At 41.8% G+C, this 17,833-nt stretch overlaps 1 long non-coding RNA gene across 1 annotated transcript; it reads right to left on the reverse strand.

Annotated features, from left to right (window-relative positions):
• Positions 1-5,951: 5,951 nt before the first annotated feature.
• Positions 5,952-6,634, reverse strand: LOC117245494. Its single transcript, XR_004500217.1, has 3 exons — positions 6,573-6,634; positions 6,178-6,275; positions 5,952-6,051 (listed from the first exon to the last, which is right to left on the reverse strand). It is a non-coding gene; the product is annotated as an uncharacterized LOC117245494 (long non-coding RNA).
• Between the last annotated feature and the right edge of the window lie 11,199 nt (positions 6,635-17,833).

Below are 17,833 nucleotides of genomic sequence, written 5' to 3' on the forward strand. Positions count from 1 at the left end.
CCCCTGCCCACCCATCCCTGCTCCCTGGGGACCCTCCTAGGGCTGCCCGGGGAGAGAAGGGGGTGGCAAAAGTAGAGATAGAAGAACTGAGGTGCTGGAGGTGCTGGAGCTGCAGGGCAGCAAAGCTGGTGAAGGATCTGGAGCTCAAGCCCTGTGCCGAGTAGCTGAAGGGACTGGGACTGTTTAGCCTGGAGAAAAGGAGGCTCCACGGGGACTTATGACTGTCCACACCTACCTGAGAGGAGGCTGTAGCCAGGTGGGAGTTGGCCTCATCTGCCAAAAAAAGAGCAGCAGGACAAGTAGGGATAGGGCAAAGGGAAATGGCTTTAAACTGACAGAGGATAGGTTTAGATTGGATATTATGAAGAAATTCTTTACTGTGGGGGTGGTGAGACACTGGAACAGGTTTCCCAGAGAAGCTGTGGATGCCCTGTTCCTGGAAGTATTCAAGGCCAGGTTGGATGCAACCTGCTCTAGTGGAAGGTGTCCCTGCCCGCGGCAAAGGAGTTAGAACTAGATGATCTTTAAGGCTCCTTCCAACACAAACCATTCTGCGGTTCTAAGAATTCCACAAATATGTAACGATTACAACTCTACAATCAGTCATTTCTAGAACAGCTGCTGCTTTAGTATCTGAATTTGAGGGAGTAACTATCAACTAGACAGAGATTTATTACCACAAACACTCTAAGGAGCAATTCAGATAAATTCCAAAAATTGCAAAGACAAAAGTGACTGCAGGAGCAGCAAGGAAATATTCAGTCCTGTAGCTGCAAAGATGCGATGCATAACAAGATCCAAGTTATGTAAAAGTGAAACCATACACTAAAAATAGTAAAAAGCAAACACCAAAAGGACCTATTTGGGGGGAAATAGATGTGGCTCTACAAAGCTTCTGGACAAAGCCACAGCAGTCTGCAGGAGATTTTGTGGCACCTCAGTGAACTCCCGTACTCCTCAGGCATGCTCACACACTAGGGTACCTAATGGGCATCTCACATGCAATTCTGCCTGCTCCACACATGGGCAAAACATCTGGCTGAATTCTGTGCACCTGGCTGCCTAACTCCTGGCCTGAGCTTCCTTGGAAACATAAAAGTGAAAGACTTCTTGAGAAATAGAGGCATTGTACTTTTCTTATAAAAATGGGTGTTGATAATGGTTCACTCAAAGATGGTTCTTATTCATGAATTTTAGTGCAGCAGGCTGACTTCTCTCTTGGTTGTAATGTGTTAAAGATGATATGGCTGACTTGGTACCATAACAGTGTGTCAAAATATGTTATCACGGTAAGAAATAGAAAACAGTTTCTTGTTGAGACCTATGTTCAGCATTCTAACTGCATTTGGCAGAGCACTCAAATGTTTGTTTAAAACTATATTTATGTCCCACTTATTTCAGTGGGACTGAAATAAATCCCGAATGCTTCACTTAGCTGAGAATTCAGGCTTAGTTTCATAAGCATCCCCCATCACTACTGAGTTCAGTGGAAGCTCAGGGTACTTGTTGTCCAGTAAGAAAAATAATATTTTACGAGGTATTATCTTAATGAAAAAAATATGTCTCCTTTCTGTCATGAGTGAAAGAGAGAAGCACAAGGCCATAATATGTTTAGCTGGAATGCAGGGCCATACTCGGAAAGCCTCCAAATTTGTACATCACTAATACACAATGTTACCATAAGATGCAATTTCTGGAGGCTGGGAGCTGATCTGGTAAAAGAGGAAAATTAATAAATAGAGCAAAGAAAGCAAGAGTGTTGGTTTGGTATGATGCATTTAGTAGTAGTAGTAGTAGTTGCATGTTACAAAGGACATAAATTCAGAAATCATTCCGAAAATGAGATTAATGAGATACATTTCTGAGAGCCAAGGGACTGGAAGTCCAATGCTCTTAATTTGTTCCCTGGCCTAGCAGGCTGCAGGCAGCTGTGTCGTTTGTGTTTGCCTTACAGACAATCTTTTATTTTTTATTTTTTTATAGGAGATAACCACCATTCTTATTCAGCCCTGGTCATTTCCTCCACAGATCCTGGTTCTGCTGGAGGGTTTTTGTATTCTGAATTAATGTCTGGAAGGAGCTCAGCTGAAACCAGTTTTTATTATACTGATGTCATCAGGCACACAGGAACCACAACACCAATGTTCGCCCTACAGCCATCCTGAGGCAATTTCTTTCTATTTTGGACTGACCTGTTATGACTATGCCTGTACCCATCCCAGTTTGGAATGGAGAGTTCAATGTGACAAGACAGCAGGAAAATATTCTGAGTGCAATCCCACCTCTAAGAATCTTTGTTGCCTTGATTTGTGTAATTTGGACTGTGGAGCTATGAGACAGTGTGGACAAGAGCTTTAACTCACATGTGAAAGACACATTGTAAAACTGAGTAAATGTTTGTTTTGAGGAATAGTACCTGCTCATCTCTACAGATCACTAGATAAAGGTAAAAAAACAGAAAAGAAAGCAGAGAGACTATGTTCTGTATTTTTCTATTATTTTTCCATTCTCATGCTTGGCACTTGAAAAACCCTCTAAACCCTACCATGGGCCTGCTGAGCCAGAGAAGAAGGGTGACCAAAGGGGCCTTTAGCCCATGCATTAGCACCACCTGATACAGTATATCTCCTCTGGGGCAGGACGAGGAAGATGCCTCGGACCGTGACCATCACAGCTGTATGCAGCTGTATCCATCCAATAAACCCAGTGAAGAGCAGGGCCAGAGGGCAACACAAATCCTTCAACAACCTGAGCCACGCATTCTCTGTGCACAGCCACTGAGTTCTTCCTTCCCCAATGCTATTGGGCACAAAAATAGCCATCCTGATTCAGAAAGCTGCTACCTCTGGCTATATATAGGCTGTTGTGTGCGTGGTTCAACGCCGAGCTCTTCACACACATTAATATCCCATTGTGTCGCGCAAGGCCGTGTCAGCACTGCCCCCTGGTTAAAGAATACAGCACACAAGGGAGGGCCACAGCCCCGAGGACAGCGATTCACCTGCTCTGCTGTCTTAGAATAACAGGCTTGTGAAATCAGTAGGGCTTGTCATGGTTATGTCCCCGTGTGCCACCGTGTCTGTGGGATGCAGAATGTGAGCTTTGCGGGAGAGGAGCCACCGTGCTACACGTGGATGAAAGCTGCAGTCATCGCCAGAGAGGAGCTGGATGAAGCTCGGATGTCTTTTTGTGAATGAAGCTTATGTCCTGGTGACCCACCTCAGGCAGAGGGGGAAGAGAGGGAATGTTACTAAATATGCATTCCCAGAAGCAAACAGAGTGCAAGCTCATCGTTCTCTACAGAATGCACATGCGTGGAGTGGCCCGGAAAGCACCAGACGCTGCTTGTTAAAAATTGGCATCTCTTCAACACAGCTACCAGTGATTTTTCTGTAAAATACATTAAGAGTCAGTATAAATGCCTTTATGGATTTCACACCACATTAAAAGGAGTGAGTGATTGACTACATTCCCAGTAGCTTATTTTTCATCCTTTGACAGCTGTTAACCAGACAGAAGCATTATTAGTTCAATTTCTCATGCTGTAAAAATATTTGGATATAGGAATTTGGCCAAAATTTTCCTTCTTGTTTCTGGTTTTCTATGAGAGCTGGTTGGATTGTTTTGACAAATCCAAGAGTGTAGCTTGTAGAATCTTAGCACAAATGCTGGGTTCAGAGCCAAGCCTCCAGGTTAGCTAATCAGATTTGAAGCTCAAGGTAAAGAGACACAAGCTCTAATTACAGCACTCCTAAGCAAAGTTTCAGGGTCATCAGGGCTTGAATATGCTTTTTCTCTTCACAAAAATAAGTGCTGCTCATAAGCAGGGGTGTGGGGTGTCTGGTTCAAAAGAAGGATCTCCCCGACACAGTCAGTAGAGGGCATATGAAAAATTGATATTGAATGCTAATGCTGATGTGAATCTGTTTTTATCTTGTATAGACTACAGACAGGAGAATGTCTGTCCTGTCCATCAATCTCTTCAGACTTTATTAGAACTTCTTTATTAAAACTCATAAAACTTCTATCTGTGCATCATCTGAAATTTGCCATCCCTCTAGGCAAACTCCTTTGCAATCAAGTGTTGAAGTTCTTATAAAGTATGGAAACAAAAGATTTTTCCAAATGTCTCAATACCACTGGCAGAGCTTATAGCATCTGCTATGGCCCTCAGGGAATTTACACTACTCAGGCATTATTCATCATTTCACACAAAATGACTGTGAAAAGCAAGGAGATAGTTGCACAGCATCGAAATGAATGAACTGCTCTGCATTCATTTCAGAGGAACCAACAGCAGAGTCTGTGTTTCTGACACATTCAGGTGTCACAATCTCCCTCAAGCTCAGGGCTCCACCAGCTCTGTGACAGGAAACCAAGGGACTTTGTAAATCACAAGTGTGTCTGAAAGAATCCTTCATGTTCTGGGAAGCAAACACTTGAACCTTTCCCAGTATGGTCATCTGAATATGAATTACACAAGTTCACAGAGCAAACAGAGAGAAAGTTTTGGACCAACCGTAGAAGCACTTTTAACACCAACTTTCATAGAATATGGTTATTTTCAAATCAAGTCTGAGTTTTGAAATGTAAATGTTACAGGTCAAAGCTAAATTACGAAGTAATTTCTGTTTCTAAAATGTTTAATTTTTTTTAACAGACACACTGGAGACAGGCATATTACAGGAGTGTAATGCATTTACTAGTGAGCAGCATAAAATAGCTATTTCAACTCTTAAGTCTGCAATTGTATCATTCTTAAACAACACTAAGTACTTGTTTCTCATTCTAACTAAATATTTATGATTTTATATGCAGATATATAATGTTCTAAGCAAGCTAGTGGCAGAGAAAATGTACATTCAACTTCCCCTCAGCTTTGAGGCAAGTTAAGTTACATGATTCAGGATTCTGCTTTCCACACCATGGGAAGAATAAAAGTGTCAGTAAAGAAACTCTTCCTTGCAGCTAAAAATCCTGGAGGAGCTTCATAAAATGAGCAAACAACAACCAACCAAGGAGAAAACAAAGCTGTCATGTCCACTTCAATCATAAAGAATATGTTCACCCTGCAGAGTATTCACGTTTCCTTTTGCTAGATCTGAAAAGTGGTTCTGTTTTTTCAGGAGTTTCAAATAAAGAAACATCTCATACTCTTAGGCTTCCTGCTTGTCCAAAGGCTTTCTGCCAGACACCGACATGCTCAGGACAGAGCTATACCAGGCAGGGCAAGGGAAGCTGTTCCTGAATAATCACCCAACTCTCAGAAATAACAAGCAATGGGGCAGAAGAAAGTGGCCTCAAGTGGTGCCAGAGGAGGTTTAGATTTAGATTGGATACTAGGAAAAATTTCTTCACCAAAAAGTACTGTTCACCCTGGAACAAGCTGCTCAGGAAAGCTCTGGAGTTGCCAGTCCCTGGAAGCATTCAAAAAAAGTGTAGCTGTGTCACTCACAGGGACATGGTTTAGTGGTGAACACAGTGGTGCTGGGTTGAACTCAATGATCTTGGAGGTCTTTTCCAACCTACATGATTCTGTGACTCTGTGATTCTGATGAGTGAGTCCTGAGCACAGGATGAGGACGCAGCATCAGTGCACCAAGCCCAGCCTGACTGACTCATGCAAAACTGAGCCAGATAAATCCCAGAACACTGGGATTGCTGCATGACCAAAGTTTCTAGCTACATGGCAACCCTGTGGCTGGGACCCGAGAGGATACCTGTGCCCATCAGAGCACTAATCCTGTACTGCACTTGCTAGAAGCCAGCTGTGGTACCCAACACTATGCACAGCTCTCCTCTCCCTGTTCAACTCCTTTTCTTCTTTGCATCTGCCCCACCCAACAAGGACACTATGGAGTGAACAAGGTCACACAGCAAAGTAACTACTGCCCAACACCATGTATGATGCATTAGGCCCAGTACTCACATGAATTAAGAGAGAAACCTACCTTTATTTTCCTAGGCTTATTCCCATAATTAATTAATATCTCAATCAGCCAAGAACAGGCAAAGACATAACAGTATTTCAGTGCATTCCTTGGGGAAATCCTGCACGGAGACAGCACAATTAATTTAGACAAGATCCATTTAGATAGCAAGTTAATTTTAATGGCTAGAAGTAGACAGGAGAACCATTTTTCAGAAAACACCAAGAAAGTAAAGTATTTCCTTTACCTGTTGTCTGTCTCCATTGAACATGGTTTTGTTTGAAGGCAAAGACGAGCAGAAAGCATAGCAAAACCTCTGTTGAATTTCTGCAGATTTCTGGAGCACTGAGGACAGGTAATAGAGAAACTCACTACTGCTTTACTAGGTATTCATATTTTCCCCCCTGCTCATGTACATTGAAACTGTATTAAAGCTTGAAATACATCTGGATAAACTATATTAAAATCAGTTCTCTTCTGTCCTCCCACTATTAGAAATACAGCTTGCCAGAGCTAAGTCAATTAATTAATTAGATATTTTTTTGCCTGTCTTGCAGTGATCTGACCAAACATGGTGGGGGGGAGAGGGGAGGGTGGAAATAGCAAATAATCCTCATTCAAATTATAAGCAAACTAGGTTACTGTAAAGTTGTCCTTGTCATGGAGTGCCAAAGTGCAGTATGCAGTTCTCGCCTCCTTGTGGGTTGCCATCTGCCATTGCACCTCCCTCTCCTTCCTCTGGCTCCCTGTTGGGGTAAAGTTGATGTCAGAGGCTTTGGCAAGCAGTGGGGGGAAAAAAAAAATCCAACAATGTGAGTTTTCTACAGGCCAGTGCAGTCTGCTTCTAATATTGCTTCAGTCTGTGCCTTCAGGAAATAAAACTGAACAGAGCTTGTGCAGCTCTCAGTCCCTTAATCGCTGTAAAACAAGTGCACTGGAGAGCCCAGGAGATGGGATTGTTGCAGGGAAATGTTCTGCATTCTCACACCACACTGCAACACTCAGCAACTATGCCACGCTGTAGTGAAGCTGGGCTTTTAAAGTTTGAATAATCCATCTTTGGGCATTTAAAAATTGCTTCCAGTGTTTGATTTCAACACCTGCATCTCTTAACAGCTCATGAGAGGCTATTCCTTGCAGTGTGAAGTTCTTCTGTCTGTGCTTGCTCAGGTCATTCATTACACTCAAGCACAGATTAGGCTCCACTCAAGGAAAATTTCACTTTGAAATCATAAGGCAAAATGGGATCTGCTGATTGCCATGCAATAACCAGCAAATTGGAACTAAAGAAAATATCTGCTTTCTACCTCCCCAGTCAGCTTCTATCCAGGCTGCTTTTGCAGCATGAAATAAAAGTCCTGAGTGTTACTGACCAAGATGAGACATTCTCTGAAAAACAAAGCAGATTTCAATAACTGTTTTCTTCTACAGCTGACCCCAGCTATGGTGTTTATGGGAAAGGAGAATTAACTGACCACAAATGAAGAAGATTCCTCTGTTTGTCCAGGAAATCTCACTTGTAGCTATCTCAAACCTACTTTTATGTCCAAATGGGTATCTGCTTTCCTGGCTTTTTCAGGAAAAAGAAGCAGGATACGGTGTAAGCTTACTAGTTTATGAAGTGTTGGTTATAATTTAATTTTATGCTTGTGCAAGACAGAGCCTGAACTTCTTGGGTAAGATTTGTTCAGTAAAGACCATGACATTCATGTCAAATACAAGGTCTGAATTTGGGCAAAAGAAATGTTCAGGAGAGGCTCTTTTTATGTATGTGGTTCCATCATTTCATTCTCACATCATAGTGTAACAGAGGGAAATGAAGTCCAATGAGCTTTTAGGTAACTCTTGTTATAACCTATATTTTATTCTATTTTAAGTTTGTAAAAATTTAATTTTAAATGAAATAGACATGTCTGGCTCTTTGGAGTTAAGCAGGCAATTAATAGAAACCAGTGCAATCTAAGCACCCTGACTCACGTTCCCAGAGGCAAAGAGCTGCTGTGGCTTAGGATGCTCTATTTTGCAGATTAGTTCTCTCATAGCAGTGTCAGCAATAAAATGTTTGCACCTCAGCCACAGCGATGCCAGAGCAGACGTATCACTGAAAACTCATCTTCAACAGAGGTTTAACCAAATATGCCTGCACCAGACCAGGAACAAATGTTTTCTTCTTCCAGCTTCTCTACAAAAATGTTATTTCTAGGCAGTGGGGCAAGGATGATGCCTGGGGATAGCAGGACTGACTTTTTCAGAGCTTCTCTCTAGGTGCTGTGCAGCTGGTGGGTGCAGAACTCAGTGTCAGCATTCGTGGCAAGATGTTTCCTCAGGTCCCTGTTCAATATTTCTGTCAGAGCAGGGATTAACAAAGAAAGGAAAGGTTTTCCTCCAAAGTTCACTGAATGACTGTCCATTTTTCCAGACAAAAGGCAGCACTTAACCCCATCATTGCACTGAAAAGGAATATTCTTGACTGACTCCTCCCACAACAGTGGCTTATTTTATGTGAGGTGTAAAAAGATTTCACGCTAAGATAAATTAACAATTATTTGCCATGATGCAGCAACCTTCTCCTTTCAGAGTCATTCATGCAGCTTTACCCTGGGCAATATATATAGATCTATCTGTCCCGTGGCTATAAGTCTTCACACAAATCTGCCAGGCATTCAGCTCTAATACCCTTCACATGAGGCTACTGGTTCAGCTTATATCTATTGCTTAATCAATGAGCAATAAAACTCCAGCCACTGCTGAACTGCTGCTTCAGCTAATAAAGGCTTGGCCTGCTTTACCAGAGTACCCTAATTACTAATAACAAAATAATGTAAGTAGATCTGATATATTTGGAAGTTGTATTTTTTGCTTTTACCAAAATGGAAACTCAGTAAGTCTTGGAGTTTTATTCCTCACTGAATTACTCTTTAATTGGACCTGTTTGCCTCAGCTGCTATTTGTAGCTGCAGCTCTCCCCCTACTCAGTGTAGAGGGAAATCTTTAACACCACCACCTACAGGGCCACAAAACTTTCTGAGGTAGACTGTAAAATACCACCATCCATCCTTGGCTAGAGATAGATTTAATACCCGTCCTTTTGCCCCAGTGGGTCAGAAAAACTGACTGGTGGTGTTGGACCCTCTCTAGACTGACAAAGATAGTAGCAGCAGGCTTGGTTTGCACCAGTAGCAGACTGTAAAGGGATAGGCAGCAGCCTCACAAACACAATAACATTAACAAATATCAATAATTTGTCATGTATTTCTATTCCCTGTGCCTCTGTGTTACAGAGGGCACTGAGCCTGTGCATACAACAGAAACCTCTAGCTGGGCTATAACAGATCCTCGGACCTTAGCACACAACAATAAGATTAACAAAGACAGTTTGGGGAATCTGCTCTGAAACAGCTCAATTCCTGTCTCCTGAGGTCCTGAAGATTAAATAGGTACTGGGGAGCCAGAAGCACTGGAGGTCTGTTGAAACAGGTAAGCTTACCTGGCCTGCAAGCAGTGGTTTGTAAATGGACTTCCAGGAAGGGTTCTGTGGAGAGAACTGCAGTGACACAGCGCTAAGGGCTCTTGCAGAAACACTACTCAGTGGCCGAGGGGAACAGATTGATCTCCTGATGAGCCAGCAGTGAAAGATCTTATGTCACTTTGTGTTTCCATGCTTTGAAAATATGCAGGTAGCTAGATTGCCTCACAACAAAAAAACCAATTACACAGAGTAGCACCCTTAGTGGTTATAGTGCAGGAAAGATGTTTGTGAGAATTTTCCTGTATCTGTGCCCATACTGCAGTCTTCTGGGGGAAGAAATCTCTCTGCACTGTGCAAAACATGGTTTTTATTTTAAAAGCCCGGTAAAATATTTTTAATTGGTGGATGAATTATGTCCTTTCTAATGTGGTGTGCAAATGTTAAGACACTTTTAACATAATTTCCAGTCATGCTCATTTGAAATACTTTATTCAGAAATGCCTGGTTTGGCTCTCTCTGCAGAGTTTGCAAATGTAGATGGGGCAAATGGAGAAGTAGCCACTGCTCTCCAGTTTCAGTAAGGCCTGGATCTCAGTGCAAGGTTTGCAGAAGTACTAGAGACAGAGTAGTTAGAAAAAGTGCATACATTGCATATATGCAGGCCAAGGCTGATAATCTTCCATACCGAGCTTCTTTTTCATAGAATTATAGAATAGTTTGGGTTGGAAGGAACCTGTCTTCCATGTGCCTTAGTATAGCTTCTGGGAGGATCTGTTCTGAGATCTTCCCAGGTACAGAGGTGAGGATGACAGGTTGCTAATTCCCAGGGTTCTCAAGGTACAATGTTTCCCTTTTTCCAGTCACCTGGGACTTCACTTGACTGCCATGACTCTTCAAACATCATGGAGAGTGCCTTGGCAAGTACATGGGCCAATCCCCTCAGAACTCTGAGATGCATCTCATCAACCCATGTATCTTCAACTTCCTCAGGTGCTTCCAAACCCGATCTTCCCTTGCAGTAGCCTCCAGGGACGGTAAGAGGTGTGGGAAGAGAGGTTGCCAGTGAAGACACAAGCAAAAAAGTTGCCTTCTCCTCATTCACTGTTACCAGCTTGCCAGCATTGTTTACCTCTGTGTGTGTGTGTGTATGCCTTCTCTGAGCTTCCTTTTCTGGCTGAAATACCTGTAGCAGCTCTTCTACTCTGTGCATCTCTTGCAAAGTTCATCTCCAGCTGCACCTGGGTCTTCCTGGCACCACCCCTATACAACTGAGCAGTATCCCTTTACTCTTTCCAGGACATCTGTGCCTGCCTCCCCTATCTGTCCATTTCCTTCTTGCCCTTTAGCCTGACCAACAAGTCCCAACTCAGCCGTGCTGGTCTCTTGCCTTCCTTCCCTGATTTCTTACACCTGGGAATTGCTAGCTCTTGTACTCTATGGAAAAATTCCTTGAGGAGCTGAAATTTTGCATTTCTGAAAGCAGGGAAGGGTCCTGACTCTTTGCCTGACCCATAACCCTCAGGTCTGCAAACTCCACTGGTTTGTGATCACTGCAGCACAGGCCAACTCCAATCTTGATGTTCCCAAGTGGTTTGCTTGTGTTGGTGACCATCAGATCCAATATCATATCCCCACTGGTAGGGCTGTCTACTACCTAGCTTAGGAAGTCATCCTCCCTGCATTCCAAGAGTCTGCTGGATTTCCTACAGCTGACTGTGCTTTTTCCCCAGGTGTTGAAATTGCTGAACTCCCCCAGCAGGACAAGAGCCCATGAGCATGATTCCTTGTGCAACCTATTCCTTCATCAATAGGCTCCCCACAAACAGTCAAAAACCAAATAAAAACTTCAGTGCAGCTCCACTACCATAAAATTCAAAGGTATTAATGGTTATATCTCAAAGAGGAGGACTATATGCAAATCTTGAGTTTAGATGATTAGGCATGGCTCAGGTAGCAGCCACACCTGGAATTATAAGCACTTCTAATCCACACAGTGTATAAGTCAGTGCACCGATAAAAAGAGCCAAAAAATATGGTTCAGGGCAACAAACAGTATTTTAGGTCTCAGTGCTTGTTTTGGCTGGGATAGAGTTAATTTTCTTCCCAGTAACTGGTATGGGCAATACTTTGGATTTGTGCTGGAAATGGTGTTGATAACACAGGGATATTTTAGCTGTTGCTAAGCAGGGCTTGCACAGTGTCAAGGCTTTTTCTGATCCTCACACCACTCCACCAGTGGGCAGGCTGGGTGTGGACAAGCAGTTTGGAGGGGGCACAGCCAGGACAGCTGACCCCAATTGACCAAAGGGATATCCCATGCCATATGGCACCATGCTCAGCATATAGAGCTGGGGGAAGAAGGAAGGTGGGGACATTTGGAGTTATGGCTTTTGTCTTCCTGAGTCACTCTTACATGTGATGGAGCCCAGCTTCCCTGGGAATGGTTGAACACCTGCCTGTCCATGGGAAGGGGTGAATTAATTCCTTGTTCTGTTTTGCTTGTGCATTTTTGCTTTGCTTATTAAATTGTCTTTATGCAAACCAATGATTTTTCTCACTTTCACCCTTCTGATTCTCCACCCTATGGTTCTGGTAGGGGACTGAATGAGCAGTTCTGTGGTGCTGAAGAGTTGCCAGCTGAAGTTAAATCACAACCACCTGTAAAATAAATTTGTATTACATGGAGGATGTATAAGAAAAATTTTGTACTATCTAGCATAGACTACTCAAGAGAGAAACAAGCAGGCTTTATAAATACTATCAAACTGGCAGCACAAATGAAAGAAGGGAATTATTTAGTCTCAGAAAATAGCAGGTCAAGAAGAAAGACCTTCAAGCTGGGGAAAGTTTAGATTACAAAAAGCTCTTCATGGAGCAATTAGATGGTCATATGTATATACCTAAAAAGAACTGAAAAATATCTGTTTTGATTGTTTAAAAGCTGCCATTAGAGTAAGTGTGCCAGAGCAAACCCCTATTGAAAATTGTCAGCAGTAGAATGAGACATGCCCTTGGTACATAGAATTAATAAAGGCAGCTAACTGGGAAATAGCTCTGGTGCCCGAGTCACCCTGTACCTGCTATTTTACATATTTTGCAAAGTAGGCATAAAAATGCTAATATGTAGTCAGAATGAAATGTCATTATTCTGGCTGCAGTGAGCTTCACACTTGTTTTACTGTATTGTCAATTTCTGCATATGGCAGCATCAAATCCACTTCTCTTGCTGTATCTACTTAAGTAAAGTTTAAAGAAAACAGAAAATGTCTTTATCAGGAGGCCATACTGTCCTTTAAATGCATGGATAAGGACTGAGTGAGCTCAGTTCTGACACTGGTATCTATCCTTTTAGATATATTATTCCCCTCCCCAGTGAAGTCAATAGGAATAATAGTTTCCCCCCTTCTACACCTTTTATGGATCACATGCCAAAAGTACATGATGTCGTTTACTTTGGAGTTTTTTTCATTAATATCTGAAATGTAATCAGTGAAGCCAACAGTACTCCAGAAATAGGGATACAGTCTGATCTAAATAGCTTTTTTTTTCTGACAGCAGAATAAAGAATTGGAATGAATTCACATTTGCTAATTTCTTTTCTCCACATGGACAGCTCTTCTTGTTGTAACAGCACTTCAGATATAATGCATTTGAATAGTTACTGTGCTACAGCTTTTTCTGCTTTTCTGAGAAAAAATAGTTGATGTTCTTTTCTAAAAAAGGATAAAGGTTAAATGTTCTTTTAAGAAGGAAAACACATTTCTTTCCATAGCACAATAATTTTAAGGCAGACCAACCTTGAGTTAAAACTAATTAATAAGATTCCTTCAAATGAATTACGGATTGTCACTGTCAAAATCTGTTTTTTTTTACAGTGGCATGATATTGTCCATCCCTTAATTTCTCACAGGAACATACATAAATTTTGATGACAGAGCTTTCAGAAAGCCTGTAAAATACATGTCTAAAATGTGGCTACAGTCCTAAACTATTTTTCAGAACTAGAAAGGATAATACTGTATCATCAGGCCATTTCAAGTTAACAGTGACAACTGCTCAAACCAGTTCCTTAAAAGGCTCAGACCTGGGAGTGATAAGGACTGATTAAATTAATTGGCTCTGGAGAACTCCCAAACACTTTGACGTGTTTCTTATGCAAAAGAGATAAAAACTCAACTATTCCAACATTCCTACACTCATGAAAGATAAGTATATCTAGAGTTCCTCCTGCTTTGGAAATGTTTTTGGAGAGCATGTTCTACAGATACAGAAAATACCTGGCACTGTGCTTTACTCCACATTTATGCTGATGTGAACAAAATGTGGAGGGTCTTCTCAGAATAAAGCCTGTCTAAATGATAGCCAGAGTAAAACCTTAAAAAAGTCTCTCCTCCCATTTAACTCACAAAGGCAATTTTCTAAAAATGTTTAGTTCACATTTGTCAGCATATTGTTCTAATAAATAATTCCTTAATTGACTTTACAACATTATATGAAAGACTGAAAGTTAATAAATATTTCAGTCATATGGAGTTCAAAAATAAGAACATCCTAAGGACACTGTGGGCATCCATCAGATGAGTGAAGAAAGATAAATGAGGGCATGTATCATTATCCACTTAAATTCCACAACCCCATCTGTAAACTAATGAGAAATCATTACAAAGATACTAGAGAAAAGCAGATTACCTTGGATTTATGGAAAGGTAAATCTGGTTTTGCTTATTGTCTGTTTGCTTGTTTTCAAAGTCCTTACAAATGAACACCCACCTCCTTCTTTATTGTGCTCTCCTTTCTGTGAAGTTGAAAATACTGACATTATAAACCTGATTCACATCCAATTGAATCTATCAATCTGCTTTGTGAAACACCTGAGCTTAAGGCAGGGTTGCTTCTTCATTTGCATTCTCACACAACCTTAGCAAGTGTCAGCTGGTCATGCAGGAGAAGGCATTTGAGTGACCACTGATGATATATTCCCTTTAACATGTATGATTTTTCTGGAAATGTTTTGCACTCACCTGAAAATTAGGAAGAAGGGCTGGAAGAGACTGTGATAGGGGACACATAAATCTGGGACAATCGGCCACAATATCCTGGAATCTAATCCTTAAGGTTGGAAAAGACCTTTAGGATCATTGAATCCAACCATCAACACAGCACAGTCAAGTCCACCCCTGAATCATATCACTAAGTGCCACATCTCCATATTTTTTAACATCTCCAGGGATGGTGACTGCACCACTTCTCTGGGCAGCCCGTTCCAATGCTCAATTACTCTTTTGGTGAACAAATTTTTCCTAATATCCAATTTAATATGGTATCTTGGGAAAAGAGGCAAACAGAAATGAGTTTGGAGCCCAGTGTGAGATGGCATGCAGCACCAGCACTTCTCAGAGCATCCCAGCCCTGCACCAGCATTTGTCATTTTTTCAGGTTTAAATAAAAAGTAACTGGGTTTGCAGTGAAAATTCTAGCTCCCTATTTGATCAGTTATCAGGAACTACAAATAAACTTGTGCTGTAAGGATAGAGATGAACATGAGTGAAGATGGGAAGTGCCTGGAATGACAGTTCCATCTTCTTTCTGCCCCGTAAGGACTTGCATCTTTACATAATCATTCTAATTAAATATGAATTCCTTTTGAGAGGGACTTGCTGAACTCTGTGGATTGTTTTGGTGTCTCAGGCCAGGAAGAAGAGTGTGATGTTCTCTGAGGCAATTGAAAGTGCCTCTGAGGCAGCTGGATGTGTTTGTATGGGAAACTGGAGGCCTAGGGACAATTTTTGAAGTCAGAAAGCCTGAGCACCGACCTCTGTGCTGGTAAGGCATACACAGGTTCTGTGTTCACACAGGAGCTCCCTGTTGGCCAGGAGCTCCATACCACCTAGATGCTGTGAGCTGTCCATCAAGGTCTGTCAGAGGAAACCTCATTCCAGTAATCCCTGCTGACGCACAGTTAAGAACTTCAAAGCACTGATGTAAATTGCACATGCCTGACAGCTGCTATAAATTGTATCCAAGTTGGGCTGGATCAATAAAATCCAAAGTCTCCTTGGATTCTGTTCTTTCTCATACCAGGAAGAGGCTCTAATATTTGTTCTTATTCTTCTGTCCTAAATAAGTGTACCATGGCACAAAGAAATAGGACAACATACATTCAGGCTAAAGCCGCTGGCCACAGCACAGTTCCTCAGTCAGGTCTCAATCTGTACATGTTTCCTGCTTGGCCATGACTGTACTTGGTCCCCTCATCTCCACTCCCTACTGAGGTGTCCTGTTAAGAAAGAGGGCAGCTCAGCAGCTCAAGTGCTCACTGGTGAATAGAAATTTTGCTGTTCCCTGTTAAGGTTTGTTGTATGTGAGGAACAAATTCTCTTGCCTGCAGTATTCTGGCAATGAGTACTTTTTGCAGATTGATTAAATGCTTCAGCTTTGCTCAGTCTATTAATCTCAGCAGCCATTTATTGCTTCATATACTACAGTGCATTGGGGATTATCTCTTAAGCACTGTGTGTAGAAGGCATGTAGCAGCAAGATACAAATCTTGTGTCTTGGAAATGCTTCTCTGGAAATAAAGAAAAGCAGCTGTCTGTAAAAAACAGGATGGTTTATATTGGCACTGGATGCCTCAAACTTCTGTCATCAATACTGCAAACTCCAATGTCCTACATCACTTAAGTGATACTGACTCAGAATCTGTGAGCTACTGCTGCTGCTACACCCTTTCTTGTCTGTTAATTCCCAGTGACACCTGACCCAGTGGAAAAGGGACTTGGAATGGTGCAAACTTCCTAGAACAACATGAGCAACTGCTGCTGTGTGTTGGCTGGAACATTCAGCCTCTTAATCCAGTCAGCTCTTATCACTTCCTCTCAGTGTTGCACATATTTTTATTATGCATATTAAGCATACACTTAAAGGTAATAAGTGCATCCTAGTGGACCAGGCAAACATATACCAGTGTTAGCAGGGAAGCTACCAGCATGAATAAACCAAACCTCTTACTTTATCCTGAGTCTTTAAATACCATTTTTCTTTTGTTGTGCAAAGACTGTTAAGCTAACAACATGAGTAGCAGTGGAGTTATGCCAGTCACAGCAGCAAAGGGATGGCCTCTGCTCTTCAGCCACTGTTACTGACTTTGAGACATCATCTGTCACTCCCTAAATACTTTCCTTGGTTACTTGCTTAATACTGCATTTTCTTTCATTCCAATAATGTAAAAACAAACAGGAACATGCATCAGGAGGACTTAACTCTGAGTTTACAGTATAGTTAACCAGGCTGTATTTACATTTCTAGTTATTTGAATGGGTTTGTATAGCACTTATTTTAGAGAGCTTGATACCCACTGAGCAGTGATGCACATGCACAGAGAGAAAAGACGGACCAGAGTGTTTTGCTGCTCTTTGCTTTCTGGCTGCCCTGTCAATCCTGCTCTAACATATTGCCATTTAGATGGTCTGTCTATTTATGCTCATCTCTTCTCCCTTTGTGCATTCCTGAGTCCTTGACTCTTTGCCTTGCTAGCCCATAGGGGTGTACTACCTATCTTATCTCTTCTGATGGACACATCTTCCAGACATGAACCCCTTGACTTACTGAAAATGATGGAGTAGAAAATGGAAGGGAGTTTTGAAGCTGAACATTTAATGAGATTTACAGGGTGACTCAAAGACCTTTGAAAACAACACAGACAAGCTCAGCAATTCTTAGCACCTGGCTAGGCTACAGAGTTTCCTGACAATCTACTCTGGCAGTGACATGGAGAGAGTTTAGGACATGAAGGAGACTGTGAAGCCTTCCAAGAAGCCAAACAGGAATTCTCTGTCCCCCAGAACAGTGACATTCTTTGCGCTCACACCAGCCTGGGTGCTCAGCCTGCATCTCTGCTGCCTGAGCACTCAGGTCACCAACAGACCAACAGCCCAGCTGAGAGTTTTGTTTCTCCTTGCTGGCTCCTTGCCATCCTCATGTTATTTCTTCCCTTCAAGTCCTCAAAATCTTCTTGACCACAGTCAAGCAAGTCCTCTACTTGGTTCTATTTCCCTGTCCAAAAAAGCCCCAAATGCCTATCCCATCACATGTGTATTTGCAACTCAGCTGGCTTCTCCTTTTCAACAGTGACCTCAGTTCCCAATACCTCATATTCTGGTCCTCATAATATTAAATTGTTTTTTGGGTTTCTTAACTAAAATTTAAGGTTATCAAGAATAACCCATGTATGATTATCTAATGTATAATTTTATGAGGAAGGTATTAACGCCAAAAATTAGTGCTGGCTTTTTTGCATCATCCTGTCAATTCTGAGTAATGTCTTGGAGAAATTTTATCGAAGCAGGAATCAGTCTTAGATTTTAACATCATTAATTTTCTTTCTTTTTCATCCATTAGTTCAGTGATAAAAATGGAGGGGGCGGAAGCTAAATTT

The sequence above is a fragment of the Parus major genome, chromosome 2 (assembly GCF_001522545.3).
Source record: "Parus major isolate Abel chromosome 2, Parus_major1.1, whole genome shotgun sequence".
NCBI lineage: Eukaryota > Metazoa > Chordata > Aves > Passeriformes > Paridae > Parus > Parus major.